Source organism: Sardina pilchardus, chromosome 2, assembly GCF_963854185.1.
Source record: "Sardina pilchardus chromosome 2, fSarPil1.1, whole genome shotgun sequence".
NCBI lineage: Eukaryota > Metazoa > Chordata > Actinopteri > Clupeiformes > Clupeidae > Sardina > Sardina pilchardus.
Genome location: NC_084995.1, coordinates 41,713,294 through 41,721,259, shown reverse-complemented (window position 1 = coordinate 41,721,259; position 7,966 = coordinate 41,713,294). Strand labels below are relative to the sequence as shown.

General features: G+C 44.4%; 1 protein-coding gene across 4 annotated transcripts in view; it reads right to left on the bottom strand.

Moving 5' to 3' along the window:
• The window catches only part of apbb2b (amyloid beta (A4) precursor protein-binding, family B, member 2b), a 41,416-nt gene extending 35,989 nt beyond the window's left edge, over nucleotides 1-5,427 (bottom strand). For all 4 annotated transcript variants that reach the window (XM_062530625.1, XM_062530627.1, XM_062530629.1 and 1 more), the window contains exon 1: nucleotides 5,379-5,427. The gene's annotated coding sequence lies outside the window, so the exon portion shown is untranslated. The remainder of the gene's footprint in view (nucleotides 1-5,378) is intronic.
• Between the last annotated feature and the right edge of the window lie 2,539 nt (nucleotides 5,428-7,966).

The window sequence follows — 7,966 nt, the reverse complement described above, 5'->3', positions numbered from 1 at the left end:
ATTCAGCCTGGCTTCCAGTCCAGTCCAATCCAGAACACACACACACACACACACACACACACACACACACACACAATACTGCTATTGTACCAGAACACACCACAGGGTGCTAGACTGCCTCACATCCACAGAAGCACACACACACACACAGCGGAGCCACATAAAACTGATATAGTCACAAGGAGACGGACTACAGCACCAACCACACACACAGGCTTCAAGATCACAAACATCAAGACACAATGTTAGGGAACAATTGGACTATGATTTCCAACAGTAGTACTCTGTGTGTTTGTGAGTTAGTGTGTGTGCTCGTGAGCGTGCCAGCGGGTGTTTCTGTGTGAGTGTGTGGTTACCTTGTGGCGTCTAGTGTCATATTTAGAATCTGTGTGTATCTCGCTGGGCCGTGTGGTAACTCTATCTCTTACCTTGTGACTTTTTGAAGGCGTTGCGGCTACCCTATCCACAACCTCCTCATACAGAGGTATACTGTTTAAACTCACACCAACAGAGGCGGCTACGCTTACATTACAGCTCCCAGCCTTATACTGGGCGGGATGAGTTTTAGCAGTGGAAAACCTAGCTCTACGCCACACACACACACACACACACACACACACACACACACACACACACACACAACACTATAGACTAATACACATACTACAATACAAAACCTAGCTCTACGCCACACACACACACACACATACACACACAACACTATAGACTAATACACATACTACAATACAAAACCTAGCTCTACGCCACACACACACACACACACACACACACACACACACAACACTATAGACTAATACACATACTGGGCGGGATGAGTTTTAGCAGTGGAAAACCTAGCTCTACGCCACACACACACACACACACACACACACACACACACACACACACAAAACACTATAGACTATGCACATACTGGGCGGGATGAGTTTTAGCAGTGGAAAACCTAGCTCTACGCCAAGGTACATACTAGCCATATCCATCCATCTATATTCTCAGGGCTTACACACATACAACACTAGTATAGACTAATAAACATACGGAATTAAGAGTCATCTATATTCTCAGGGCTTACACACATACAACACTATAGACTAATAAACATACGGAATTAAGAGTCATATCCTCAGGGCTTAGATACATACACATCTTGAATTTCCCCTTGGGGATCAATAAAGTATCTATCTATCTATCTATCTATCTATCTATCTACATACAACACTATAGACTAATAAACATACTGAATTAAGAGTCATCTACATCCTCAGGGCTTAGACACATACAACACTATAGACTAATAAACATACGGAATTAAGAGTCATCTATATCCTCAGGGCTTAGACACATACAACACTGTAGACTAATAAACATACTGAATTAAGAGTCATCTATATCCTCAGGGCTTAGAGACATACAACACTGTAGACTAATAAACATACTGAATTAAGAGTCATCTATATCCTCAGGGCTTAGGCACATACAACACTGTAGACTAATAAACATACTGAATTAAGAGTCACAGCTGAGGCCTATTAAAGCACTGCACACATTAAGGACAGGGCACAGAGGAGCCATCCAATACTCTCCCAGCTCTGAAGAGTGTGACGTCACCAGAGCCACAAGCCCTTTCTGAGGTGTCTGAGATGATGTCATCAGTACGATCAGGAACATCAAAGAGTCGATAAGTATCTTGTCTGACACAATTCTTAACTGTAGCATTCTAAGTGTCGTGTCTGACATATTCTTATGGCATTCTAAGTATCTTGTCTGACATAGTTTCTCATAGCATTCTAAGGTCAGGCAGGCTGTGGTCAAGGGAAGGCCACTCTCATCACTATCTTGAAATGGACATAACTCTCAAAGGCCTTGTCAGACTGACAAAGTTAAAGTACTCATCATCCAGAAAAATAGCATTTCTATAAGAGCATTTCTATATTTCTATCAGTTATATTTAAAGCAGCACGATGGAAGAATGTATGTGATGCTTTAAGCGCAGACAGTTATAACTTGCAGAAGTATCACTAAGATGGTATGATGTACATTTGTTCTGGTCATCTCAATCAGCTGACGTGAACAGCACTGCTGATACCCAACCCCAACTTCACTAAGCTTCAGTGAGAGTCTCAACACTCTATTACTCAAGATAGATCTTGCGTACCTACATAAATATGAATATTTGGAACATGAGAAGTTTTGCACGCACACACGCACGCACGCACACACACACACCCACACACACACACACACACACACACACACACATTAGGTAATGTTTATTGACTCACACTCACTAACCCACACCAACAGCTGCACACTGTGAGACAATAAAGCATGACGAGGTTGCATTCCAGTGTGTGTTATGTGCTACCATGACAGTAGGGATCCAGTAATCATTTCAATCATTTGCCATCAAAGCCACTGGCCATCCAACACGCCCCAGTTATCTGAGAATACACACTCAACAGCTCAGATGGAGGACAGTGCTGCACACACTCCCTCTCAGGTGAGCTGAACACAGAGATGTCTGATGGGAGACAAGACCGAAGGAGCACACCTCCACAACACACCTTTCAGTCTCACACACACACACACACACACACACACACACACACACACACACAAACAACCGCCATCACATGTCCTACACAAAGATCCAACCACAACCCCCTTATGTATCCACTGTCACTGCACATGTATATGTACCCACTCTACACATACTGTATGTACCCACTCTCACTACACATATGTACCCACTCTCACTCTCTACACATACGGTATGCACCCACTCTCACTACACATATGTACCCACTCTCACTCTCTACACATATGTACCCACTCTCACTCTCTACACATATGTACCCACTCTATACATATGTACCCACTCTACACATATGTACCCACTCTATACATATGTACCCACTCTACACATATGTACCCACTCTACACACATGTACCCACTCTCACTACACTCCAAAGTTTGCTGTGCTCCTCTGCAGTGTTTTTCCCCAAAGTCAGGCTGACTCATTTTTTCCTCTGTCAGCAGTGTGTGTGTGTGTGTGTGTGTGTGTGTGTGTGTGTGAGTGTGTGTGTGTGTGTGTGTGTGTGTCTGTGCGGGCGTGCGTACGTGTGTGTGTGTGTGTGTGTGTGTGTGAGGTAGAGAGAGAGGTAGAGAGAAAGAGAGAGAGAGGTAGAGAGCGAGAGGTAGGGAGGGAGAGAGAGAGGTAGAGAGGGATAGAGAGAGGGAGGGAGGCAAAGAGGGAGAGACAGCCTGGCACAAGAACCAACAGCTCTACCCTCTGCCCCTGAGTATTAGTGATGACGCCACTTCAATGGAAGCCAGCTAGATTCACTATTTACTATTCTTTTTTTTACAAAATGTTTATGGAATTATTTAAGTCATGTGTTGGACACATTTGTAAACCCAACTTTACTCTCTTTGCATAGGCCTGCCTAACACCTGCCCAACACCACAAAACCAATGTTACTGGCTCTAGTCAAACCCACCATACCTCTCTCTCTCTGTGTGTGTGTGTGTGTGTGTGTGTGTGTGTGTGTGTGTGTGTGTCTAAGGTTACAACATATATCAATTCTGAGGATACTAGCAACAACAACTGTAGAAACAGCAACCCAACAGGAAGTCAGACTCTCTGGAGTCTGGAGGCATTTACATGACATCATAAAGATTTCCTTACACATTTTGGAACCATCTAAACTGGGCAACAAACCCCACAGGCATGGCAGGCCTACAAGTAAACAACAATGTCTCCACTATGCCAAAACTTCACATTGGGAACGTAACACATATAAAGCACACATAAAATTCACCTCTGACCAACATTATGCAACTACTCTCAATTACCAACTTTTTACTGGCAGACCAACCATTTTTACTTGTATGCTTCATTCACCAAGACATTGCAAGTTTCACAGTGAAACAATAACGGCCACTCCTCCATGTGTAATACACATTCGTAATCATCTTTCTTACTGTAGGCACTCACATGTTGTAACGACAGCCGAAACTGAGTTTAACTATGGGGAATTTTTAAGTTTGCTAGCACTTTGACAGTGAGATATAAAGGAATGAGCACGGTGACAAACACGAATAAAAAAATATAATAGGCCTAACATGCATGTAAACACCTGAGTTCGAATGGTGCAAAGCTGTTATCTCAGCTGGCTCCAACATCACAGCTAAATCTGGAAACAATAAAGTTGTGGGATAATGGAGTACTCCAATAACTGCCAGGCATTTCAAACAAATAGTCGGTTTAGGTTAAACGCATAGGATCACGGAGATATATGATGAGCGATTTGTACTTCTGCCACTAATATTGGTAAAGTCGTATGCACACAACTGTCAGTAGGTTTCAGAGAGCTGCTTGTTTCAGACGCCAATGACGCCTCTATACAGGATGACGACCCGGACTGAAAATGTGAAAATGTGTCCACTCGCCTCGCCGTGGCCCATCACTGCCGCAGACTCGGCGACAGAAGCGGTCTGGCTGACCAATGCGGTCTTCCCTTGCCGCAGAAATCACAGCAAAAACAGATGTAGCCTACATCAAATGCCATGTCAGGCTGGCAATATCATTAAATGGTTAATGCAAAAGATGATAACAGCCTAATAAGAAACGCGCAACCGCAGGCTCTGCTTCAGAGATTGCCTCCCATCTTTCGCAGTTCTGCTCGCCTGACGGAGGGGTTTGTGGAATGCTGTGTAAATAGGGGGGTATGAGATCAGAAACTTAAATTCGCAGAGGATCATAATCGTCACAAATATTCCCAATCGCCTTGACCAGACCACCACCAGCGCAATAACACAAAATTACTAACTTCGTTTGTTTTTTTTCCCCCAGTGGCAATGTGTCGGTCTGCTATCAACTCGAAATAAATACTCAAGGAGTTAACACAGACAAGACAAACACAGCAGCACGGACCCCTGGTGACGGCAATGCACTGTGAAGGCTAGGCTACAGTGGAACTGCAGTAGTCTCACTGTCTCATCTATAGGACAAACTGGACAGTAAGAGTCGTGGACGCATGCAGGTTATAATTGTCAGAATATCACCAAAAAGAAAAGAACACAGGTTTTTTTTGTTTCTGATCAACTGATACTGCAGAAGTCATCTGCGGTCCAGACCTCCCCTCTACTTTCAACCTCCCCCAACTCCGCGACGCAAAGCCAGAGCACAATGCGTCGCCCACCGAGGAGAGGCAACACGGGTGCTATCCCCGTTAGATATGCAGCCGACTCCGAAGACGGAAATAAGACGCTTACAACTTAAGACCTACATGATAACAGCATGCAGTTTTGTTAGGTTCTAGACAAAACGTTATTTTCTCGCCGCCTTGCTTACCTCCTGTGTCGGCGCCCCCTTCTCTCTCCCTCTCTCTGCTTTTCTTCTGCCTTTCTTTCCAGTTCTCCTCCCTTCCAGATGTCGCTGCTGGCGCTCCGGAACTGAACGCCCCAATCACCGTAGGAACTACAGGAAACACTTTTCCCGGCCCCCCGAGATTATGCACAGTCTGACATACAAGCAGCCTAGTTTATAATAAGGTCATGATGCAATTATAACGCCTCAAAATGGACACAACTTTTCTCCAACCTTATATATTTTAGCTTCATTTCCCTAGGCACCTATTCTCCACCGTTGCCTGCAATTGTGGTACCCTATGCACTGAGATGCATTGCACGTTTGTATGCGAAACACTAACATCTCTGTGTTGAAATCGAAACTGGTCAGTTAGCTGTTTTAACAGCCCCGAGAGACATTTGTGACATAGTTTTACGCTAAAAGTTACATTTAGGCCTCTTTCATCCTAAGGTGCTCACACACAAACACACACACACACACACACACACACACACACACACACACACACTGCCCCAACATCCATCAGCTGTTTGGTCAGTGTGCACATCAGCCTGTGTTTATGGGATGGAGTTGTTTGAGTTTGACATGTCCAGATGTCATTCTTTTGGACAGGTTGACTGTGTGCTGTTGGAAGCTGGTTTTCAGAATATTCTGGACGAGGCATGGACTGAGTGGACACTGACAGGGCATTGTGGAAGCAGCTTAAAACGTGAGAAAAGTTTTGTCCTTTTGGAGGCGTTATACTGTAATTGCATCATGACCTTTTTTAAGATATAAAAGCCCCTAGTATTCCTCCTTTTAATGGACTGCTTGAATTTAGATACTTTCTATATGTTACATATATCTATAGATATTTAGACGTATGGCTCACTGACGTCCCCCTTGTGTTGTGCTGATGACACTCCTCGTCCTCCAGTGAAGGAACTGCTTGACCAGGCATGTGGACCGCATGTGGACCGCATGTGGACCGTCCTGCTGGTAGAAGAAAAGGGATGTCACAATTTATTATCACTTAACCCACAACTAAAACAGACAATGTTACCATGCACTATACTTTGTTTCACTTTGTGAATAGAGTCGCCACACACACAGACACACGCACATACACATAGGTACGCACACACTCACAAATGCACGTACACACACACATGCATACACACACACACACACACAAAGACCCATACACACGCACCCCCCCACACACACATACTCATAGATACATAAACATACACACACAAATGCAGGCAAACAGACACACACACACACACACACACATCCCATTACCCCCACCACACACGATCACATGTGAAAAACTCAGACAGAGAAAACCCACATACTCAAAAGCAAGCGCACACATGAACACTTATTTACATATATAAAAGTTGCAGTAGGGGATGGAAACAAATTCAGCATGATTTATTTTTGCGGAGAGAATGTGCAGGACTGAGCGGCGGTCATATTGTGTGCCGTTTTAACAGCATCTGATAGCTCTTGCCATCACATTAAAACAGACCACTCAGGAACTGATTAGAGAAAGTCCATTACATTTATTTAGGATTAGTTGTGCTCTCAGAAAGTAAGCAAGCCTGAGTAAGTAGGTAAGTCAGTCAGTCAGTCAGTGGTGTTTAATAATGTTCAGTAGGCCTATGTGGACCGTCTTGTCAGGAGAAGGGGTCACAAACTAGCCTATTGACTGTTTAAAGTAAACAATGAAAAGATGCCCACATCCACAAAAAAGGTGACAGGGTTCTATATGTGATAATTTGATAAATTAAATCCCTAACAATGTCAACAAGCTCATTGTGAACTCTCACAATCTTGCACAATACTTACATATTTTGTTAAACTATGTTTGGCACCAATGGCAACCTCAAGACTTCTTTATGATAGTCCTACAAAATCTGTGCACACACCTTCACCCTCACCCTGGCCTGAGGTACTCAAAAGGCTTTCACTCAGGGCTGCTCCGGTTTCTGCACCCATCTATCCATTTGTCAGGACATAGCTCTAGTCCTTGTACTACAGTAGGACACCTTCCCCATAGCATGGTGCTGTCTCCCCATAATATTCTGTCTGACCACATCAATGCTGCTGATGACCTGTGAGTCCTTATCCCCATTATACAGTATGTCTTAGTACACCGTCATTCAATTCTATTCAATGTGTGGCCTTTATTGGTGGTCATAAACCAGTCTTAACTTCTCCCATATGCTCTGCAGGGTTCCCAAAGGGATTCAGATGGGGTCGGTTAAGTCGGAAATGACGAGCTAAACACTAAGGCCTTGGCTCTAAGTATGGCCTTTGAGTTTAGCGCATCACTTCCAACTTCACATGTTGACCGCAGCGGGCACCCCTTGGGGCACTTCCTGCTTTTTATTGAGATGGCCAGTCCTGCACGGGTCAAGAGGAGGGGGCTATTCCACCCCAGTCCTTCCCTCCCTCTCTGTGATAGTGGTGGAGGGGACTATTCCACCCCAGTCCTTCCCTCCCTCTATGTGATGGTGGAGGGGACTATTCCACCCCAGTCCTTGCCTCTCTGTGATAGTGGTGGAGGGGGCTATTCCACCCCA